This window comes from Benincasa hispida, chromosome 5 (genome assembly GCF_009727055.1).
Source record: "Benincasa hispida cultivar B227 chromosome 5, ASM972705v1, whole genome shotgun sequence".
In the NCBI taxonomy this organism is placed as follows: domain Eukaryota; kingdom Viridiplantae; phylum Streptophyta; class Magnoliopsida; order Cucurbitales; family Cucurbitaceae; genus Benincasa; species Benincasa hispida.
In genome coordinates, this window is record NC_052353.1 from 16,036,339 (window position 1) to 16,049,090 (window position 12,752).

A 12,752-nucleotide genomic window follows, 5' to 3' on the forward strand; every position below is an offset into this window, starting at 1 on the left:
TGTCCACTAGGTATCTAAATACCCACAAGTTGAACCCTTTAATCCCTTCTGTGCCAATGAACATACACTTCATAGCACTAGGTTGAATCTTCCCCTGTTTGACATGAATATATCTCGCACAACCAAAAGGCTTTAAGAAAGAGAGGTTAGGAGGATGCTCTGACCAAACTTCCTCAGGTGTTTTAAAATCAATGGTTGTGGAAGGACTCCTATTGATAGTAAAAAAAATTTGTAGCCACTGTCTCTACCCAAAAAGACTCTTCCACCTTTAGCTTCTGAAATCATGCATCTTACTCTCTCTAGGATAGTTCTATTCATCCTCTCAGTTACTCCATTTTGTTGTGGAATGTAGGCTACTATTTTATGTCTTGTAATTCCATTCTTGGTACAAAAACTATTGAAGTCATTGCCTAAGAATTCTAAACCATTATTTGTCCTTAAGTATTTTACTTTCTTACTAGATTGATTCTCAACCATAATTTTCAATTTTTAAAATTTTCAAATGTTTGATCTTTGAATTTTAGCAAAAACACCCAAACTTTTCTTAAGTAATCATCTATTAGAGAAAGAAAATACCTTGAACTACTCCATGAAGGAATCTTTGTAGGTCTCCATAGGTCAGCATGTATGTAGCTTATAATTTCAGTGGTTTTGTGAGTCCCTTTCACAAACTTCTGTCTCTTAGAATTCCCATAGATATAATGTTCATAGAAATTTAGCCTCTTAATACCCTTTGACTTGATCAGCCCCTGTTTCTATAGCTCTTCTATGCCACAAATCAATCTCACCCTATTCAAGCTTATGTGAGAGAGGAATTCAAGAGCTACAGAAATAGGGGCATATAACCACATAAATTCACTTATGTAAAAGTCTTCTATGCTACAAATCAATCTCAACCTCTTCAAGCTTCTGTTCTACTAGTGTTTGAGCTGGTAATGAAATATTTCTCACAAAGTACAACTCATTAGGCTTCATCCCATTAAAGATAGGTCTTCCATCCTTTAAAATCTTTAAGCTTCCATTCTTCCCAATAAACAAACAACCTTGGTCATCAAACATTCCCATAGAAATCAGATTTCGTCTAAGCTGTGGAACATGCCTTACTTCTTTGAGGAGTATGTCTCTATTATCTTTGAGTTTAAGCACCATTAAGCCTATTCCAACCACCTTAAAACCGTGATTGTCTCTCATGAATACTGATCCACCATCCCATGATGTATAGGAGATCAAATATGTCTTTGATGATGTCATGTGATAGGTACAACCCGAATCTAATACCCAGTCTTCTTTAGATTCATGGTCATATGCTCTTTCCTCAATGGGCTCAAGAATTTTTGTGAATTCAAGTCCATCATCCCCAATAGAAACATTTCCTCTCCCACATTCCTTTGACCTTTTGAAATCCTTTCTGTATGATTTCTTCTTTCTGTCAAGACAATCTCTTTTGAAATGTTCTTCTTTATGGCAAAAGAAACATTTCAGAACAAATTTATCCTTCTGTGTATGATTCCCCTTCTAAAAGTTAGATTTTCCCTTTCTTGAGAAAGATTTTCCTTTTGTAAACAGTGATTCAACATCACCACTACCATTAGATTCAACTTTAAGCTCTAGCTCCTTACTTCTCAAGACTGTGATTACATTATCAACAGAAATTGAATCTCTTTCATATTTCAGTGTTGTCTTCACATCTTTATAACTATCATGTAGAGAGTTTTATCAGAATGCTACCTAATTGTCTTTTCCCAGCTTGTCCCCTGTTTGAGTGAACTCATTTTTTAGTTTCTTGAACCATCAAGTTTTGCATCTAAGGACTTTGAAGAACTCATTTTGAAGTAAAACAATTTATCCCTCACATATAACTTGTTAGGCACATCCTTCCTTATATAGAGCTTCTTCAGCTTCTCTCATACCTCATAGGCTGTGTTTTCGTTGATGACCTGTCTTAGCACACTATCTAAAATATTCAAAATAAGTGCTCCATAATCCACTTACTCCATATTTTGTCTTTCTGATTTAGTGAGAGTTTCAGGCAAGGATTTAAGATCATCAAGAGCCCTTAAAGCCTTCTATGAAGCCAGAAAAACTTGAATTCTCTTCATCCACAGTTGAAAATCCCTATTTTATATGAATTTCTCCACCTCATACTGAGCTACTATCATTTCTAACTTTCTTGATGTCCTTGACAGATTTCTTGAGGAATCTTGGAGTTTCCTTGAAGAACTAGCACCGATACCAATTGTTAAAACAAATGAGCCTACAACTTATGAGATGAAGAGAAGAAGAATATTTGCACAAGGGTTATTGTGATTCATTCTAATAGACCTACATTCACTGTCAAAGGTATGAGTTTCTTCTCTTATTCAAGAGATTTTTTAAGGTGCTTAAGATATTTACTGATTTCTTATATCATCTATATTTTTCTTTCCAGATCTGTTTTATATACACAGATATGTTTGTGAGGAGGTTACAAAATAGATAAGCTAAAAAATAACTTTTTACAGATTATTTATTGTTTCAACAAATAGTAACAGCTTTCTATTTTCTTGTAATAAGTATAGATGGATTATAGTTTCAGCTTTGAAATTTAAAGGTAATTGTTTGACTCAATTTCTTTTCCAGTGGCCAAATAGTAAAATTGCATTAGTTTTGTGTGAAATGGTTTTCTTTATATATTACATAAAGTAAATGGAGATGAACCCATCCAAATAAAAAAAGGCTTGCATTATGTCTATCCATTTCTAATATGTCAAAACATTTTTTTAGTGCAATTTTGACTATTATTTATATATGCAACAAAACAAGTGAGAGTTGAAGTTGGGAATTGGCTTCACCACTACTTCTATTATATATACATATATATACACTTATTTTGATAAGACTCAAATAATTTTCTAATTAAAAAGAAAACCCACAACTTCTCTTTTTCTTTTAGGTTTTAATTTATACACTTATTTTGATATTTGAATTATTATTTTTTATTAGATAACAATTTGATTTTTAGCTTTTTGGTTTTTAAGAATTAAAACTATTTTCTCTTTAATTTCTTACAATCTTTTAATTTTTTTTAACTAAAAAAAGTTGAATTCTTAACTAAATTTTAAAAAATATTAATTTCAGTTTTCAAAACTTGATTTGATTTTTAAAAATATCGATAAAAAATAGTTAACAAAACAAAAAATTTAAAGGTGTAGTGACGTTTATAAACTAAATTTATAAAAATAAAAAAAACCAAATGATTATCAACCACCCTATATTATTTAGGTTGGTTTGTTTTTTATAAATATAATAATTTTGCTTATATGCAATCACGATATAAATTTTAACTTTTTGATGATTTTTTTTTTTTTAATGAGATTTAACTTTTTACTGGAACAAAATCTTTTTTAATGATTGAAATTTTTACAAAATAACGCTGATCAGGTTTTAAGAGATTAAAGCTGCAAAAGGTATACTCCCCCCACCTTAAGGTTTAGAGTTCACACTTGGGAGTAGTTTGTTTCGTAAGATCTAAAATTCACACGAACTAAATAATTAGATTACCTGTAAGATGTTTGGACATTTGGAGATTTTCAAATATCTTAGGATGTCCATACGGAGAGTATCTCGAGAATTTTAGATGCCCCTAAAACATTGGTTTTCTAAAATCCCATGTTGAAGACATTTTTTTTTCTTTTACATTTTTAACTTTTTTTTTTTATATGTATATAAATATCGCTCTTCTTTATTTTTATTTTATAATTAAAATAAATACTATGAACTATTTGTTTTTCAAAAAGATATTCAAATTCGAATTTAAATTAATATTTATTTTATAAAAAAATCTTAAATTAATATACACTATTTTGTTAAGAAAAATAACAAATAAAATAATAAAATCATATTAATTTAAAAAGAAATTCAAACTCATGAAAACAAGTTGAAATTATATTAAACTAATTATAAATTGAAAAACAGTTGTAAGGGCATTTTTGAAACATTATATAAATTTAAGACATTACCGAGTAGAAATCCTACCAAACAAACATAATTATCTAAGTATTCACGAATATCTTAAAAAAAACATTCTTATAAACACAAATATGGTTATTAAAGATACCACACATATGTAATTCTAGATATCTAAAGATTTCGATTATCAACATTTCTAATTAGATGCGATGATTATTACTTTTTCGAGGAGAAATAAGAAACTTATAAAGATTTTTATTAATTATAAATTAGTCAATAAACATTTATTCGGTATAACCATATAATTCTAAATTTCTATCAATATGAAGAGTGAAATGTTATTCATATAAATATAATATAATAATAAACGATTTAACTTGTTTAAAAAGTAGAAAATAATTTGTTTATTACTTTAAACATTTATCTTTTTAACATTTTAAAAAAAAAGATATTTAGCAACATCTTACCATTTAATCAATATTTTGATTAAAATTTGAGACATGGATATATAACTGCTCCGCTACTATTAACATCACTAAATGCATACTTTAAGATTGAAACTTTAATATAATTATATACTATAGTCATTACGACGTCCGATAATTTCTCATTGTTCCCACTTATAATTAGTTTCATTAATTAAGCAGAATTAGAACTAAAAATAAGATTGCGATCATTAATTAAAGAGAACTGGTCAAAAGGAAATATAACTTAATAATTAATAAAAATAAATAATATAAAGAATTAAAGAGGTTTTAAAAACACAATACAAACAAATCCCGATCAATAAGCACGAGGAGATTTAAAAGGCATTGCATCGATTTTCTTAAAAGAGAGAGAGAGAGAAAAAAAAAAAAGAGATCTCATCTATTAATCTCTCTTTTTATATAAACCTCAACAATAAAATATAGGGTCATTGACTCCCTAATAATAAAGATTAATTATATTGGATAACAATTTTAGATATAATAATTAAGTGTATAACGACATTTTTAAATAATTGCAGATGTAGCAAAATCTATAGACAAACATGTTTGAATTGATCAGAGAAAAACTATTTTTTTATAAAGTCATTTTTAATTAAATTTTTTTAAAATACACTTTGAAAGTGTTTCAAAAACTATTTTGAATGGTTGTCAAACACTTCAATTTTTTTTTTTAAAATTAACATTTAGAAAGTTAAATCAAACATACTATCTATCATTGATAGATTGCTATTAGTGACAGATTTTATAGCTGATAGACTTCTACCAGTAATATGATTTATATATAGACTTCGAAAGCTAGATCTAATTCATTTTGCTATATGTACAAATTCTTTTGCATTGTGATATATTTGCTAAATATTTTAGGTGTGATTGCTATATTTGAAACTGATAACAATATTCAAATCAATCTAGTGTTTATAGTTGATTTCATTTTTCTATGTATCTTATTCTTGTCGTTGTTAAAATAAAAAAAGTTGGTTTCATTTTTAGTTTTTCAATCTTCAAACATCTCAATCTTAATTTATAAATATAAAGGAAATATATGTTTGAATTACACTAAATGGCCTTCATGTCTCAGGCTATGATCGATTCTCTCAACCATGAAGAAGGTATATGCTACAGGCTATGATCAATGTTCCTTCATCCAGGATGATGCTCGCAAAGGTTGTCAGGTAAGAGGAATGGGCCAGGCAGCTCCCATGGGGGCATACATCACATACGAAGGTATGCTACAACTGAGGATCACATGCTTCAGAAGGGTGTCTATGAAGCTAGATAAACTCTACATGCCTCAAAATCTTACGATTTGCTGAAAGCCAAAACTCGAACAATAATAGAGGTTAGCTCAGAAACTTGACTCCTAAGCTCACTAACCTCTTCGTTTCGATAGGCAATACTCCTTGCAGACAACGTCCAATGTTATCATATATGTATTATGAGCTACAATTTAGACTAAATATTAGGAGGTTTAGTTGGAGATTTACCTTGTTTGTTGTTCACCTTATGTATATTTATGTCGTTCTTCAATTATAATGATATAGAAAATATTGATTTAATAAAATATTAGTAAACTCTCTATATGGTATCAGAGTTATAGGATAGGGTTTAGGCTTCTCTACTGTTTTTGATCCTTCACCTTCACCGGCCTCTGTCACCGTCGACAATTGCACCACTGCCTCGCACACCACCGTTTGCGGAGCTCTAACAGGTGCGTCTAGATCCAACCGCCCAAGATTCGTCCATCTGTCTGTTTTGTTCGTTGTCGCATCCGTTCATCTATTCTCTCCCAGATCTTTCTGTTTGTTTGTCTCCCCTAGTTTTCGTCGCATCGATGGGTCTCAGCTCGTGCAGTCATTTGTGGTTTGGCGCCACCATTCATGTTAGTCATCCGCGCTTGTTCAGATATGTGATTGCTTGTTCAAATCCACATGTGTTCCTTCATTCTAAGTAGTTTGTGGGTTCAAATCTATCATCTCTGTTCAGATCTACCATTTGGAGTTTGAGAAAGATCCATTTGCATCTTCTGCTTTTTAGATGTCCTTGCCCCTCTCCATTTTCAGATCTGTTGCATCTCAGCCTTCAGATATGTTCACTTCTATAGTCGCCCGCCAAATTAGATAGATCTTGCTATTGCTAAATCTGGACTAGATTTTCAATTCTTGGTGAAATCAGAAGACTAAGGGTTTAGTGGTTACAATTAGTCCAGTCAAAACTAGTTCGATTTAGTTAATTTAGACCAGTCTAATTCAGCAGTTTAGTACATTTAACTTGGTTTGGTCTAATCCTTTGGCTCATTCACTTTTAATGGCGAAATATTACGAGTCTCTTCTTTGCACAAATTGTAAATTACATGGTTATAACTTTGTTGATTGTCCTACAGCCAAGTGTAGGTACTTCCACAAACGTGGACACATATTTTGGACAATTATCCTACTCGACCTCAGGATCGATCCATTAGACCAAGGAACTTCTCTAATGTTAGTTTATCATTTGTTGCTACTGCCTCTCTCTAAGGATTCTTCATCCCTTAGGTTTTCACTCAATGATGCTTTTGATTTCTTTAACAGGTCATTTTCTCCCAATCCTCTGCTCTTACAGCTAAATCAGGTCATTCTTGGCTGCTTAATTCTACTTGTTATAATCATATGACTTCTAATATTTTCCTCATATCTTCCCTCACTCCAGCTCCAATCTTGCCCTTTATTTATGCTGCTATGGAAATTACATTTCTATTTTCCATGTTGGTATTGTTGTCTCATCTACAATAAATCTTTCAAATACCTATCATATCCCCAATTTGAATTTTAATATTGCCCCTATCGGTCAAGTATGTGATCTTGGTCTAGCTGTTTGTTTTTCTCCTACTGGCTATCAGGTTTAGGATCCGCACACGAGTAAATTATTAGTATGGGTCATAAAGTGGGAAGATTGTTTGAGCTCACGCCTTTTCAGCTTCTATTCCTCTATCTATATTTGCATTTGTCACCGATTTTTCCATCTATCAATGGTATCTCTGTCTTGGTCATGCTTCCTCGAAAATACTGATATTTTATTGTATTAATATTTTTTATATCGTTACAATTGGAGAACAACATAAATATAATTAAGGTGAATAACAAACAAGGTCAATCTCCAACCAAACCTTGTAATATTTGACCTAAATTGTAGCTCATAATACATATATGGTAACAACCTCTCGCAAACTCAAGGTGGTAAAGTAGAGACCAACTTTAGTTTGTGAGGCTATTGAGTAAAGCAACTAAGGGACAATGCTTTTGTAAAAATTTAGTTGGTTGCTCTATGGTGGAAACGGATCATAAGAGGAGAGTGTTGCTTAGAAGATGATGATAGACAAAATGATAGTCATTTTTAATGTGCTTGGTACGTTCATGAAAAACATCATTACAAGCCATCTGGATAGCACTTCGATTGTCATAATGAAGAATAGAAGCTAAGAGTTGAGGGGCCCGATATCTTTAATGAGCTATCGAAGTCATAATAACTCTAAAGCAACATTAGCAAGCGCACGATATTCAAACTATGGGCTGGAACGTGAAACAACATTTTGTTTCTTACTACGCCAAAAAAATGAGAGAATCACCTAGATAAAAACAGTAACCTATGGTGGATCGTCTATCAGTAGGATCACCAGACTAATCAACATCTAGAATGAGGGATGAATTGGATGAAAACTAAAGTCCATGACCAAGAGTGGCTTTAACATAACGAAGAATACACAATAGTAAAAGTGAATAGTGCGAGGAGCTTCCATGAATTAGCTGACAATATGATCTGGATAGGCAATATCTGAGCAAGTGAATAGTGCGAAGACTGTCAACAAGTTGTCTATACAAAGTGAGATCATCGAGAAGATCACCATTGAAAGAGGTAAGATGAAAATTCAGATGCAATGGTGTTAAGGAGGTTGTAGAGTCAGTAATACCAGAATGAGCCAATAGATTAAAGGCATATTTTGCCTAAGATAAGTAGTACCTATCAGGATGAGATGAGACCTCAAGGGCAAAAAAATAACTAAGGGGACTCAAATTTTTCATCTCAAAGTGTTTTTCCAAATAACATTACAGTTCAGATGTGGCTTCAGAATCATCACCTGTAATAATCAGTCAACATATAGAAGAAGGATAATACTACCACAAAGAGTTTGCCGAGTGAATAGTGTCGAGTCATGAAAGCTGGAAGTGAATTCCAATTGAGTGATGGTGGAACTAAAAGTTGCAAACCAAGCTCGTGAAACTTGTTTCAATCCATATAATGCACGACAGAGAAGACATACTTTCTAAGGTGGAGGAGATGTGTCAGATGGTGGTTTTATATATACTTCTTTAGATAGGGCACCATTGAAGAAGACATTTTTAACATCCATCTGAAGAAGAATCCACTATTTGACGATGACAACTGCCAAAAGACTGCGAACAGATTTCATTTGAGCAACAGGAGTAAACGTTTCCTCGTAACCAATACCATATTCTTGAGAATAGCCTTTTCCCACAAGTCGAGTTTTATAATGTTCAATAGATCCATCAGAGTGGATTTTGATTTCGTAGATCCACTTACAACCAATAGGTCGTTTACTCGAGGTAAATCAACATTGTTTCAAGTATGAGTCTTTTCTAAAGCTTGAAGTTCTTCATTTATTGCTTTTGCCAAAGAGGATTAGTACTAGCTTCATGATAAAACAATTGTTCAACTAAAGGCATAATAGTGAAAAAAAATGATAGTCTTGGAGGTAATGGGAAGGTTCTTTTACTCGAGTGGAGCGACGAACTAAGGTGATCGGTGCGGGTTTAGGTTCAGCAAAGGAGACAAACTTTGATTCCAAAAGATAAGGATATGAGTAGATTGATCAAGCTTAGAGATGGTTGGAAGATAAAGAGAGAATTATATCATCAAAATTCAAGGTCGGGTTTGAGAAAGCAAAATCAGACGATGGCGAGTCAAACTTTAGAAAAAGGGCATTAGAGGGATCAATAAAGAAATGTTGAGAACTGGTGAAAAAGATATGGAAGGAGGAGAGACTGGAAAATATACGATACTCTCAGAAAGTAACATGGCGAAAAATATGTAACCGTTTAGAGATAGAATCCCAATAACAAAAACCTTTATGCTCAGTTCCATAACTAAGAAATTAACATAAACGGGCACGGGGTTCAAGTTTAGTATGTTCATGAAGATGTAGGAGGATAAAACATGTACAACAAAAAACTTTAAGGTGAGAGTAAGAAGAAGCACCGTAGAGACATTCAAACAAAGAGAGGTTGTGAAGAGCTAAGGAGGGAAGATGATTGATGGCGTGACCGGAATAGAGAGTAGTTGATAACTTGTAAAAATACAAGTTATTTATGCCATCTTATCTAGATACGGCAGCCAAAAGTTAGTAATTATGCGCCAATTGTATGAAAATTAACTTAGTATGACAATAATTATAAATATTTGCAATTACACCCACTAACACTAGAAAGATGGAGGACAAGCCAAACTTTACTCTGTTTTGCAAGAGACTAAGTCGCCGCTTGCGCTCAAGGCTCATGAGAAACTAATCAAAGCATCTCTATCACATTGCGCCCGTCGATCAACATTGAAGACCATTACCGAAGTAACAGTGCAATGCGATAGTCGGTCTAGAGATATGCTACGACCGCATGCGATAATAAAAACAAACACCGTATGCGAACCTATGATCGAAAGATGCAACCGAGCAATGCGAAAGTGGAGGATTGAGACACGTGTACAACTAACGGTTGTGCAGAATTAATGGTCTGATTGCATAACAGAAGGAATAATATCCCTCCATCTGCGGAATTACCATAACCATCAAGTGGGGACCACATGGTCGGAGTTAAAGGATTTGCTCCTATAAATACCCGAGTGAATTCAGAGAAAATTATGCTATTTGATACTGGGCTAAGTGCTGTAAGATTTTAGAGAGAAAAAGGCTGAGCTGAGTGCTGAAAAGAAGAAATCCGGGAAGAGAAAGAGATAAGGCCGAGAGGTAAATCTCAGATCCGACCAGCCGTATACCCGATCGAAGCTCTGTGTAGAGACCCCTGCTACTGGTGGAGTAAGCCTGAGAGGGAAGCTCTTTCTGCCATCAAAACCATCCTATCCGACAAGCAGATCTCCATTGAATCTGTGCTAAGACATTGGCACCTGATTGTATCTGTTCTATCTCTCTTTCACTGTATTCCATGTTTTCTTTATCTCTACATTCACACATCATGTATCAAACACTTTAGTAAAAATATTAAATGTTTTGATAGATTTCATTTACCATTCTCTGTCTATTTCCGTTCACCCATTAGTCACTTTCTCCATGATGTTTTCTTAATCTCTTGATGAGCAATATGAATCACCAAGAACTTAACATGTATTAAAGTTATCAAATACGTTTAGTTAAAGCATGCTAGACGACATCCTTACCTGTGAGAGCAGAAGTGAATATGTCATTCTGATCTATCGAGAGAAGGTTAGAAGAGTGCGTTAACTAAAGCAAGTAGTACTTCTATACATGGAAGTAACCTTGCGTTCATTACGTTAGACTCTGTTTCACCACAGACATATAGGAAACGCGGCCGATCACTGAAAGGTGTACGCCAAGAGAAGAGTAGGACAATATTTGTACCTTCAATTCGATTAAGAACTTGCGTTGTTTGTAATACTTATCTTTCTCTTTCTAATCTGTTCACAAGACTTGTTCGCATTCCACGTCTTTGCACAACCTTCACAACCAGCCTTAATCCTAGTATCTTGCACATAAACCACGTATCTTGTAACATCTAGTTTAGGTTTATTGTATTTTCATGTTTTATCGCATCTTACTGTTTTCCTTTATTTTACTGTAATTTACATACTGTACACACTTTTATAAAGAATTAAAAAACTCGGTCGCATATACCATGAACATACCGCAATAACCGACACCACTTCTCCGTGTTCGACTTCGGATCACACCGAGAAACTTGCAGTGGAATTACACTTAGTTCCATCGTAAGGAAACTTGTGACAACGTAGGGCATACTCCTTGAGCATCTCTAATTAACGCATAAATATTAGTAGTATCGCATCATCATGAGCATTGAATATCATACATACATATCACGTTACAAGTTTATGGCGTCTTGCTGGGGATTTGGTCAACGGTTTATTGTTTGAGTGGTTTTTGGAATTTTGCAGGACAGATCTCATTGTACTACTGTTTAACGTGGAGAGTAGCCTGATGGTGTATGAGTTCTGGTGCTGAACCAGAATTTATAGCTGACCCTGAGATCGAGCGAACCTTCCGCGCGAAGATAAGTCAGAACAGGAATCAGCGAAAAAAGGCGGCTAACATGGCAAATAATAATGACAATGCAGTGCCAGAAGTAAATCAAGGGGTTGTTCTACCGGCCCAGGATCCTGTATTCCTTGCAACTGATTGCAATATCCCAATGCGAAACTATGCAGCACCCAACTTTTACGATTTCTCGCTTGGAATCTCAAGGTCAACTGTTGAGGAGAATGCTCGTTTTGAGATCAAGCTGGTCATGTTAGAAATGATCTAGAATGCAGGGCAGTTTGGGGGTCTGCAAGGTAAAGACCCGCATGCCCACCTGACCAGCTTCGTGGATATGTGCGGCAATTTCTCCCTACCTGGCATAACTCCAGAGAACATTAGGTTATATTTGTTCCCTTATACCTTGAGGGATGAGGCTAAGAAATGAGCTTATTCGTTAGAGCTCAATGAAATCACGTCATGGGGACAACTGGTTGAGTGGTTTATGAAGAAGTTCTTCTGTCGGCTGTCAATGCAAGAAAACGGAAGGATGTGCTGAACTTTGAACAAAAAGAGAACGAGACCCTGAGCACCGCCTGGGTGCGATTTAGAAGGTTGGTGAAAAACTGCCCACATATCGGGATTCCCGATTGCGTCTTGATGGAAACGTTTTATAATGGCCTGAACAGAGCAATGCAGGCTGTTGCTGATGCCTCTGCGGCAGGAGGTTTTATGAACAAAACATATACGAAGGCCAAGGTCATCCTCGACCGCATCTCGAGGAACATGGATGATTGGATTGATAACGGTTATGGAGGTTGAGGGAAGGAGAGAAGGAAAAATGAAACAACCATTGTCCTGGTAGAGACAATGACTACATTGACCGCTCAGATGGCCATGGTAACCTCAATCCTTCAATCAATGGCCATTAATCAAGGAGCCATTGCTCCACAATCAGCGTAACCCACTGCGTCGGCTCAAGTGGCCGTAATTGGTTGCGTTAACTGTGGAGGGGCTCACGGAGCTGAAGGATGCCCATTGAATCT